General features: G+C 34.5%; 1 long non-coding RNA gene across 2 annotated transcripts in view; it reads right to left on the bottom strand.

Annotated features, from left to right (window-relative positions):
* Window positions 1-12,712, bottom strand: part of LOC145679733 (uncharacterized) — a 503,930-nt gene that overhangs the window by 303,701 nt on the left and 187,517 nt on the right. Inside the window, exon 3 of one of the 2 annotated variants that reach the window (XR_014130515.1) lies at window positions 4,357-4,766. The exons of the other annotated variant lie outside the window; for it this stretch is intronic. This is a non-coding gene — a long non-coding RNA (uncharacterized LOC145679733). Of the gene's footprint in view, window positions 1-4,356; window positions 4,767-12,712 lie in introns of those variants that run through there. 2 annotated transcript variants of the gene reach the window in all.

The raw sequence follows: 12,712 nt of genomic DNA, 5'->3' as shown, positions 1-12,712 counted from the left end.
CAGAGTGCGTCATAGTGAGTGCTGAATCACGGTGAGTGGTTCGTCGCAGTGAGTCACGGTGGATGGGTCGCAGTGGGTCACATGCTGTTGACCCACTCAGAAAACTTGATCAATTTGACCCACTGACCCACTCCAACTCTGGATTTGACACCACATAGAAAATGGAAGACTAAAAATTGCATGTTCATCATTTTATTGTTTTACTTCAGGCAAGGGAAGAACGCGCGAATAGTATTTGTCATTTTTACTGTCCTCCATGTTTCTGTGTTTTTGTCTCTGTTCTTAAAGAGTTAGTGGGAAAACTGTAAAAGTGAGTAAAACGCGTCAAAATAGGAAACAAGGTACTGAGGAACGTTTGTTAAATTAACTTAAAAAAATAATCCAGTGCCCTGAAACACCAGATTCCAATCAATATAAGTCCAATGCCGTGCCCTGAAAAATCAGGGCCCGAGGCGAGAGCATACGGCAGCGCCTCCGTACATATGAGTTGTCAATTTAAAGTTGACTTCTCTTGACTATTCTTTCTGCATAATACTTTACTATTTTATCATGACTGAAATCAGAAAGTTTCAGCATTATTACACTGGAATCGTAAAAATGTGTAATTACTAAATTCACTGTAGCTCCATTTTTTCCTTCACCCAGAACAGTGATGTCTTAGAGTAGTGGCTTAAGCGTTAGTTTCATAATGTTGGGGACGTGAGTTCGATTCCGACTGTGGCAATCCAGGAAATTTTTATAATCTACAAAACTGATACTTGTGATGTATACTAACATGAAAAATATTAAATTTCTATGGGTCTAAGAGTTGAGACAACTTCCTTTACAAGTAAAATGCCAACAACACAGAATTACGTCATCCGTATCAACCTTCGTAACTGTCTGGCAAGTAGGGTGTTTGGACAAGAATTGATGAACACATAAGGGCTAAACACGTCCTTACTGCTGTAGTATGGGCCAAAAATAAGTTTCAAGGAATTGTTCCTAGCTGTGCACAAATTGCAAATAGTGATCGAACTTACAATAGGGATCGCTAATCACGAGATTGATCCTATTTAAGATATCACCTCATCTTTCTACTTAGAAGAACGGCGAAACAAAATGCATTACTGTTATCAGCTAACAAATCTTTATATTCCATTTCTTGTTGTCATAAAATAATAATTCTATCTGTAAATCCATAAACGTAATAATATTATTGCGTTCATGTGTAAACTTAAGAAACATCTTGCATACTCTATATCTTTTCTGTTCCTATAAATACCTTCGACTATGTTACTTTTTCTTTCCATTGTGCTAATAATAATAATAATAATAATAATAATAATAATAATAATAATAATAATAATAATAATAATAATAATAATAATAATAATCATCATCATCATCATCATCACATTAAAGGAATAACATAATTACAATACTAATTACATAAACATTATCTTCCCATTCGTAAAAAATACTAATTACCACGACGGGATTTGAACCCAAGTAGCTGCAATGGGAGTTTCCCGATTTCACATTTTTTTTTAACAAATCACCCCAACCGGAATATTGTTCGCCACTGGCATGTCATGTCCTTTCGGCGTATTCCAAACACTACAGGAACACGAACACAGAAATACTGAGGACAATTAAAATTCCGACCTTGCTTCAGAGGAATTCGAGCCCCTAGTGGATTGCGCCTTATGATCAGAAGCCGAACGCCCGGGATCACTCGCCTAGTGCCACCGGTTCAATTTGACACAAACCCCTCATATGAATATAGAAAATATACTAGTACTTATGGAACAAACATAGAACTGTCTATTTCTACACGTGTCGATACAATTCAAAGAATGTGGAAATAATTTCTGTCGTCTTTTCTTCTTTGGAAATTGGAAGTTATGGTAAAGACGAAATGTAAGGTAAATTGGGACCATCCCTGCAACCGATGACCAGCGCCGTAACTTATATTCTTTTCTGGGGGGCAAGCATTAATAAGCTTATTTGTTCCCGCTGGAAAAAGTTGATTTTCTACAAACTTATTGGGCTCCCTCTCTCCAACTTTCTCTTAATCTTTATGGGCCCCCCGGAGCCTGTGTGCCCTCCCGCACGGCAAGTTCTGCGGTTCCGTTACTTACTCTCTGGGCCCATTTCATACATGACAAAATAATTAAGGGGACAATATAGATAAAACTCAAAGCCATACGAATAAATATTACTGAAATGGATCCACGACTCTTTTTTGTTCTATTTGCCTTATGTGTACTATTTTGTTTATGTAATGTAGCAACCCTATTTGATGCTTCATTTCTAATTTCATGTTCGTATCGTATATGGAGTAAGAAAATTTTGTCTCAAAATGGGCCCCCTCGAACGGCGGGGAGCTACAAGTTACGGCTCTGTCAATGACGTAGGCTCAACTTGAAGAACATTTCGTGATACTTCCTTCATTGAGCAACGTGAATATAACTCGTTTTTGAGTTAAACAAGGAAATCTCGAGTAAGTCATTAAGACACACAAGTTGCTTATATTTTCTTATTTATATTTTTATTTATATTTTGTTTATATTTGTTTTTGTTATATTTGAGTATCTTGTTTATATTTTCCCATAAAACGATTTTAACTAGTTATTAGTTTTGGTGGAAGGTTAAGTGGCGCGGTAGGTGAGTGGTTAGCACGTTGAATTTCTCTTCGGAAGACCGGGTTCGAATCCCGGCGAGGTTGAAACTTTTTCAAGTGTTCCTGTTTCAATTTCAATGCATACTCAGTGTGATAAGCAAGATCTCTTCCTAGAAAGAAAAAGATATTGGAATGAGGAGAATTGGGGAAGGTCTCTCAACGGAGGGAATCATTTACAAAGTTATTTCCAGTAGTTGTTCTGGATTTGATATTTTCAGCTACTTTCAAGCATTTTCTGATTCATATGTGATCAGTGTTTTTATTTCTTTGCATATACAGTATATAATGAAAAAATACATTACATACACAGCAATATTGAGATTAACATATGATGTTCAATATGTTCAATGGACAACACGCTCTGAACCAGAGAGATTGATCTCAGAATGGAGAAATGTTTCGTGCGTCATCTACTCACAATTTTACTTCCATACAGACTTGACGCAGTGCCACCAACTGCTGTCAGTGCCGAGAATAGTTACGTGTAAGTTGGGTTGCATCTGTCTAGGCGTTCTCACAACTGCAAAAGACCTGGACCCCAAGTAATGGAATTAGAGCACTTAGGGGGAGATACTTTTGCGACTGGGTGAAGAACATGCAATCTCGGGCACAAAACATTTAAGGCAATCTCATCAGTGATTATTCTAGAAACTGAGGTCATACTTTAAATTCAGACAACTCTGAACACTAACTTTCAGCAGAGCAATACCTGACTATATGATCTCGAAAAATCATTCTTGATTTCGCAACTACAGGTATTCCACTGCCGGTTCGGTTGCCTAGACGATCGCCTGATATGTTATCCATCGAATCTTTGTGGAATGTGATTTATCCCCCATCAGACAGAAAGGATGTCTCATGGACCTGCATACAAGTAGTGTGATATCCGATTACTCAAAAAAAAATTCAATGCCTGTTTGACTCTATGCCATGACATATAGAGGTTCTCAACGCAGTGCTGCAGGTTTCATTGTATTCATAACTTGTATTCATTGTATTCATACTGTTACCGATACGAGGTTTGATTCCTGGTAGGAAATCGTGTAGTGCGGATCCCATGTTATGCTGTAGGTCGTCGTCTGATAGCTCATCATCTTTTTCTTACCTTTTGTTTAAAAACTGCACTCTTTTAGTATCGAGGAAACGATCATGTTGACCTACAAATACACGTGGGATCAACATAATACTACGACTCCTACTAAAAATGGCACCAGAGATCACATATTTCACACAGAAAGCATACCTCTAATATTAATCGGAAGATATATCTTGAATATTTTGGTGGGGTTCAACTCACTTCAGATATGCCTCAAAACCCGAGAAGATAAATTTAGCATACGTTCATATATCTGAGTGCAGCAGAATCCTGTATGTTCAAACAGTTGCTTTGTATATTGTGTAAAATTAAAATTTTGAACTTTCAAATTGTATCTTACGTAATGTCTCTGCGAATTTTGATTCTATGCTAGTGCCAGTGTAGTCACCCATAGTCTCTATGCATTTTCATTGTCTCTTACTTTACTTTCCCAGTGATGCAATAATACATATAATGAATAAAATAATACATATGACCAACACTTTTTGTTCCTGCGCTTCGTCTCTATGGCAATTGTAATAGCTTCGACGAGATATTCAATTGTTGACAATTCGAGCTTTGCGTATATCACGCATGGATAGTCACCTTCCGGAGCTTCTTTTTTTTTGACATTCAAGTTGAGTGTCTAAAGGTGAACCCTCTCTTTGTTCTCCATGCATCTTCCTCTGATTCTGTATACTAGCAGAAATACAAGCATCCACTAATCAGATGAGAGACCCATAAGCTACATCCTTCCCACTGCTATGCCGGAGTTGTGAAGTATTCCCAACAGCTCTTGCAAAACGTAACGGTAAGATACCGGAATAACCTCTGTTTCTTGTATATGAATAATTGTGATTGAAATATTCATCTAATCGATTCTTTGCGCCATGCTATCAAGAACTAAGAAACTACTTTTATAATGGCACTAAACAACTGGAAAATTTTAAAGAATCAAACACGTAAATTAAACAAGAAGCAGGCGTACTTACTTTTCTAAATCAGAAACGTCGAAATAAGACTTACCTACAAAGAGAAAGAAAACACTTTGATTGAATATCTACTATGACAAAGTATACAATCAATAACTAGTTCATCACAATATTCACAGAAAATACTAAAAAATTATAATTACACATCTACAATACATGACTAAATCAATACTAGCACGTTATCTTACTAATGAACTAAAATTCTACAGTATTAGAAGGAATATGTGCATCTTGTTAGGTGAAATCAAATAAATTTAATCTGCTACTAAACGTTTCATATTTTTCTTATGCAGTACATAAATTATTAATTAAAAAGAAAACTATTCCAGTAGAGTAAGAACTATTATCAACGTTGCCTCTTTCCCGACGAATTTCCAAAAATTCTTCTTTAGTGGTACCTTATGTAAAAAATTCTATCAAAATTTCAAGTTTCTAGCTTAAATAGTTTGGCCTGGGCGTTGATCAGTTAGTCAGTCAGTCACTCAGGACTTCTTCTTCTATATAGAGAGATTATGCACTGTATAAAACACATGAATCGTTAAGTAGAAGATTGCATTCAGTGCTGGTTGATTTCTACCAACAGTGACGCACATATTGCTTGCGATAATGTTTCAATCTGTTAATAACAAAATAATTTAGATTAAATAGCACTTAAATAAGATTTGCAAAAGATTGGTGAAAGATGCATCAGAATTTACTTAGTATAGTTGTTTGGGTCAATAATGATGTCCAGTCTACGGTTTATTTATATTTCATTACAAATATTCCGAATTTACATTAAAATACATAACACACCCTACCAAATACACATGTAAATGCGAACAACCTTTAATATATATATATATGAAATGAAGATTTTTACGTATAGTGAACAATCTGACGAGAGGAAGAAGATATTGGGGACAAAGTGTCTTTTTTTTTTTTTTTTTTTTTTTTTTAAGCATATATGCTTGATCACACTTCGCTACTTAACATACAATGAATGCTCTTTAAAGAACATGAATGCAGCTAAACATGTCGTCAACCTTTCAACGTGTCACGGGGAAAGCAGAATAATTAATGCATGTTTCTACTCCGTAAACACTTTTCGTCGTTAGATGGCTCTTGAGCGCATGTTATAATCATGACCAACAGAGAGAAAGAGAGGGATTCTCCTGGTACGAGCTTAACTCCAATCTTTACTCTGCCATGATATATTATTACTGACAAAAGTTGAGGCATATCTGAAAAGTAAAAAATACCAACTCTTATACAGTGGTATCGACCAACTTAATTACAAGTTCATGATATAAGCAAAGAGTACAATTAGGAACGATCCAAAAGAAGAATGAACTTAATTTTTTATAAAGAGGTGTTCCTTGAATATCATTTTTTTAACCATTAAAACTGCTTAGATTTTCGCTCCAAATTAACTACAATAATTAATGACTGTTTTTGATTAAACCTAGTTTTAATAGCAAAACATATAGACATATTTTTGAAATCTTACTCTTTAAATGGAATTCTAATTAGGATTTAGAGTAGATTGGCTATGAATGCGGTTGGAACTGTGTCTTGGGAAATACAGATAATCAATCTACTTGTCTGGGATGGAAGTGATCCAAAAGACATTCATATATTCAAGACACGTTGAAGTATATTTATATATACAAAATAACATAATGCATTTGTGAATATGCTATACCCCTAAGCAGGTCTACTCATAGATTTTATGGGTCCCCAGATACATTTCATGAATTCTCGCCCCCCAAAACAGTCGTTAGCACTGTTGCCAACTCCATTTTTTTAAATGAAAAAAGCTAAGTAACAATTCAAAAGTCACTGTATTATTGTCACCAAATAGTGTCTAGAATAGGGTGACCAAATCGTCAACTAGGAAAAACGGGACACCTTTTATTTCTGGATGAATTGCTCCCCTAAATATATATTTTTGCCTTTCCGTTCCCTATCTCTCTCTCTCTTTGTATCCCCCACAAAAAAGAGTAAATTTACACTTTTTAGTTTTAAAACCTATTTAAAAGGTTCTGGAATTAATTAAATAACAAGTAACTATCAGCAACTAAAAAATGAAATATTTGAAAAACATTACTAAAAATATATGAGCGCTGAAATCTGTCACCGACAGAATTTACATTACTCTCAGCATCGGATTCCAACTCCTTTTATTTGCATTTTGTTACTTTTAAACATATTTCACTTCAAATTGATTTTCTTTTTACTTTTATAGTTCTATACCTTTGTTACCCTTTCGTAGTATGTTACATCTTAGTCAAATCACGAAAATACTGATGACAGCGCCTCAATGCGCCCAAACAGAGAGTAAAACCAGATTACATTGTTCTTCATAAGACTTTCAGCCCCTTGCACTGTCGTCTGCGGAGTGGGGAGGCCTAGGAGGGAAAACAGTGCAGCCACAACATCCAATATCGCAAACGTCGTAATGACGTTGCTCAGTAATTCGACATACTCCAATATAATCATATAGCTTACAAAAATAATATAAATTACGAAGTTTTAGCGATTCGAAAGGTTTTTTGTACCGAATGTACGTAAATACGAGACATTTTGGCGTCCCAGGAGAATTTTTCGGGACACCGGGAATGGTAGTGAAAAAACGGGACGGTTGGTCATCCTAGTCTAGAAAGACGCTAAAACTATATTTTACCTAATTTTATCTCTAGAAAAAGTATGATTACTTCGTCGCTGTCGAGAATTTGGAACCTGAAAAAAATGCACTTGAATAAAGAAAACTTTAAAAAGGTTTTTTTTTTTTTTTTTTTTTTTTTTTCACTGTCCTAACAGAAAATATCTTTGTGATCATCTTTAGTCAACAAACATGGATTACTTCTGAGACAGCACCAGTAATTTCGCACAAAACACAAACTTCAATCTAGAACACATTAATAACTACGACTTTAACGCACGTCACATTTAAAGTGTAAGAGAATGGGGCAATCCTTTTAGGGTTAGGAATCATTGTCTTCAAGTGAAATGAAGAAGTAATGAGTAGTATCACAGAAAATTAATGAAACATAGAAATGTTAGATTGGACACATGGCCGCCCACAGTGGGGATGGGGAGAGCAACTGTCCTCTGGATTTTCGAAAAAAGGTTCGGCTGTTCGCAATGCATGTCAAAACATACTAATTTGCTTACTCATACACTACAGGATTTACTGTAGTTAATGAAGTTATGTAATTGCCATAAATAGTTATTGTTTTACATGAAATATTATGTGTATGTTTGCGACTTTTCATGTGTGTCGGTGTTTTGTCCCCCTTGGAAAACGTCCTGTGGGCGTTTCTGCTCGGACATAAGTTCATTATTATTTCAATAATTTAAACTCGTAATAGTTTAAATAGGTTAGTTACATTTCTTTTTACCTGCTGGTCCTTCCTTGTATCACGCTAAAAGTACATCTTTTTTTTTTTTTTTTAACTTTTTTCTCCTTTTTAGGAGAGAGTTCCATTCAATTATGCCAAGCATGTGTTGCCATGTGTACTTTATACATAATGGATTATATTTACGATAGCCTATTTTATAAAATTAAATGAAAATCTCACAACCCAATACATCGTATGATACACTTCTAGTGCACAGTCATAAAAAAGTATCACATTTTATGTACGTCTATTTTGTTTTGTCACAGAGTACAAACGACTGGTGGTCATCTTACAGAAGTTTCACTATAGCCTCTGCAAATAAAACGAAGTCTTTAGTTCTAACACTCCATACAGACACCTTTTGAGCGGAAGGAGACAAATGATAATCCAAGTAAACTGTGATAAATGAATTTTTTGAATGAAAAAGTGGAAGCAAACAGGAGAACTTCAGGAAAATAATAATAATAATAATAATAATAATAATAATAATAATAATAATAATAATAATAATAATAATAATAATAATAATAATAATAATAATAATAATAAGAAGAAGAAGAAGAAGAAGAAGAAGAAGAAGAAGAAGAACAACAACAACAACAACAACAACAACAACAAGAACTGTACAAAAACTTAACATATTGTCCATCACAAAATCACATGGTTTTGAATTGAACTAAGAATCCATCGCACCAGAGATGGGCATTCTACCACTAAGACATTGCATCATAAGAATATGGAACTGTATTACAAATGCAAGCACTTCGCTGTGTCTCTCCCACCAAACACAAATCACCGAATATTATACTGATGATAATATCGAGATTTCTATACTGAGCGAAACACGTCGGCAACATGTGGCATACGAGTGGGATACATTTTAAATCCTAGTCAGGAAACCTGGGAAAAGGAGACATTTGGACAGACCAAGAAAGGGGAAGGATAATATGAATCAGGGCCTTAGAGGACAAATAATAACAATGCAGACTTACTAGTTGGACAGAAGGTAAAATTCAAACGTAAACCTTCGAATTTCCAAAGTCCGAAGGATGGTGTATTTAAATTTAGGTATATACTCTAATATATCAGTATAGAGTCATTTACACATTAACATAGAGTTAGTTTGGTTAGATCTTGATTAATATGTAATTATATACCCTGTTTCGTACTAGCTATAGAGTTAATATGGTTAGATTCAGATGTAATATGCCACTATTCAGTCATCTTTATAGCAGCCTTATATTTAGTTAGTTAGGATCCAGATTTAATCGGCCTTATGCAGAGTCGTTTTGACATATGATTACCGTTATACCAAAGGTCTGACTACTACAGGAACCTTATGTTAGTCGAACTCTTTAGTACGGTACTAATCATGCGTCAAAATGACTCTGCATACCGCCCAATATGTCGCTATAAGGCCACTTTCATATTAATCATAGAATTAGTTTAGTTAGATCCATGTTAATCACAGGATTAATTAATTTGATCCCAATTTATATGTTACTATACAGTCAGTTTCATATTATTTATACTGACATTGAGAGAAAATATAACCAATAATATACAATTTTATGTTTTGATAATAACAAATTCAGGAAATAATGAATGCGTTACAGTTACAAATGAACAATACATGGCTTAATACAGACATAGTTAATTTATTTTATCCTCTAGCTTCAACTACAATGACGGACGAATCTATTAAAACATGCAGATTACAGTAATTACCATTAACAGAAAATTACATAAATAGGAACTAATTTCATCTATGGCTAATAGCTCTTTATTTATCTTTCTTTCAAATTAAAAAAAAAAATATTCTACTAAAAATGTAATAAAATATACACCACATAAGCTATATATGATTATGTTTTTTCATTTTAAAAACAGTCAATTAGTATGTTTTTTCCTATTAATGCGTTTAAATGAAAAATTAATATTTCCTTCTCCGGTATTATGAAAAATTAGTATCCATTATTATTAAACGAACAAAAAAAAAAAAGAAAAAGAAAAGAAAGAGGAAGAGAAAGAGAAGAGAACTTTATATAGTACTGTATGTGTATTCATCATTATTTTTCTCCCGGAAGTACACACAATATACTCTCTGATATTTCACGTATTTCTGAAAAGTTTATTTTCGCACTCTACACTTTTCAGTGTGTTTTAAACCCAATTTTGACTTAATTCAATATTATTTTGGTTGATACAATTCTTTCACATAAATTCAAATGCGTTTGCACTGATAATTCTTGCAAGGTTTCGCGCTTTATTATTGTTGGTTCAAAATTATATTCATGTAAACTTACTCGTTCCGTAGTGTCTAATCAAGAGTGGTATGAAAACATTATCTCTCACTCACTTTCTGCCTAGTTAGTAACAGAAGTTTTGAAACCACCAGAAATGTTATCACTTATAATTAGGACTCCCCGACGCCCCCACACCTTTAACAAAAAAATATGTTCACAACTCAAAACGTCCCGGATTTTATCCGATTCCGGTTACTATCATTCGTGCAATATTAAAAAAATACTATACATTGCTTCTACTAGCAATCCATACTCAACTAATAGGAATAATCTACTCCCTATCACTTACTTTTGGTAAGTGTCCATCTATTATTTACGTAACAGCAAAATGCAAGTACGTACTATGACTACACTGTAAATTTCTATACTGTAAATTTCTATAAGTGTCCCGGTTTTCAGTTAAATTTTCATAGGGTGTCCTGGTTTCTAGTTACATTTTCGTAGGACATTCCGGTTTTTAGTTAAATTTTCATAGCGTTTCGGTCATTTAGTCTGAAAATTTGGAAGCCCTATTTATAATGTTTGGAGGTTTGGCAAATGGGTTTATCTATAAACTCTAACTTCAAATCATGTATCAAATGAACCTGTTCCCGTCAAAAAATTTCACCGCCATTGCATAATGGCGGACATCAACATAACGGGTGATATTGAGAGTGTACTCCCACAATATAAGTCCTCATTCATATTGATGACTTATACCCTACAACCATTCCGAAATTTTCCAAGTTTTCAATTACATAATCCAGTTTAAACTTCTGCAACATCTTATATATTTCTCCCTACTTTGGCTTTGCCGATCCTACGTTGTATATCTCAAAATTTTCAATTACTAACTGTCTTTAAAAATGTGTCTGTCCGTAATCTTGTGTAACATCATGTATGCATTTAAAGTATAAAATATACTGTTTCCGAACGCATATGTGTGTAAATATCAACAATACCATATTCCTAGAAAACACTTTCAATTCTGTTTCATACCATTCTTTGTTAAATGCCACATCTATATGAGGCCAAAAGTTGTTTTTTTTTTTTTTTTTTTTTTTCGTCATCCCACAAATGGGTACCGAATAGTGCTGTTAAAATTATTAGAATGACCTCCGCCACCTACATCTTCGGATAATATTAGACCAGGATGTCCATGATGAGCAAAGTATGTCGTTTACATATAGGAATTATGTATAAAGTGCATATAGTAATAGCTACGAAGTCTATGAGGGAAAAACTGGGTAAATTACTACAGGTTAGGCACCAAAGAAACACACTGGATTGGACTGGAGACAAATTGGATTTAATAGTGACACTGTGTTCTATGATATCGTATCCTCGATTTCTTGAGCTATAGAATAGGTTGGTTACTTGAGAAAAAGTGTGAAGAGTATTTCGTACCTCTTAATGGAATGGACGGGGTACTCCATACACAAAAAGCCTTTGGGCTGGCCTACAAGATTGATTGGAATTTAACATACCATTTCAGTAATGAGGCCATATGAGGCGAGATCCGTTGTTTAAAATGGGACATGACCCACAAGTTGGTATTTTGTTTCACGAGGATAGAACCCAGATAGACAACACTCACACCCGGCTCATTGTTCTGCTACAAGGTAGAATACACTGACGGGTTTTTGTTGCGATATTCTTTAAGCTTTTGATACAGTCCTTCAGGGTGCGAATTACCGGGGGGGATGAGGGGGATTTTCCCCCTCAATCACATTTTGTTCCCCCCCAAAGAAGTCAGCTGAAGTATCCCCACCGGGGATGCTCGCTTTCCCCCTCAAACTATGCTTAGTGTAACTCCAAATTTCACTGATTTTTGTTATTTCTTGTAAATTTAATCTTCTAGCTGTATTTCGAAATGATCGATGTAAACTGTTCAGTTTTGGACATTTCTACTTACCACCTAATTACCCACTATTTTCAACGTTGTTTAGTAGAACTATATTATTATGACAACGGTTGTTACTTGCAACTGTACCTTCGTACCCTTCAATTTGTCATCGTTTGTGAATTTGAATGTACTAATTGCGCATAACAAAGCCACATATAGATTTATAAATGTTCTTAGCGGTTGGCCAAGAAGAAGTAAACAAATAGCTTCTTCTACCATACTTGCCGAAGTTCGGATATGTCACATTCATCCTCTATATTTGTATCGATTATCATCTTATTTTAATTTTTGTTATAACATGTTATTTCATTTTCCAGTGTACTCTTTGTTAGCACATGGTCTTCATTCCCTAGTACGTTGTGTGTATGCAACTCAAAAGTTGCATTTAATTTGTAATAATTAGCAC

This window comes from Thermobia domestica, chromosome 2 (assembly GCF_964235325.1).
Source record: "Thermobia domestica chromosome 2, izTheDome1.hap1.1, whole genome shotgun sequence".
Taxonomy (NCBI): Eukaryota; Metazoa; Arthropoda; class Insecta; order Zygentoma; family Lepismatidae; genus Thermobia; species Thermobia domestica.
Note: the sequence above shows the minus strand (reverse complement) of the source record. Positions and strands in the feature narration are given on the sequence as shown.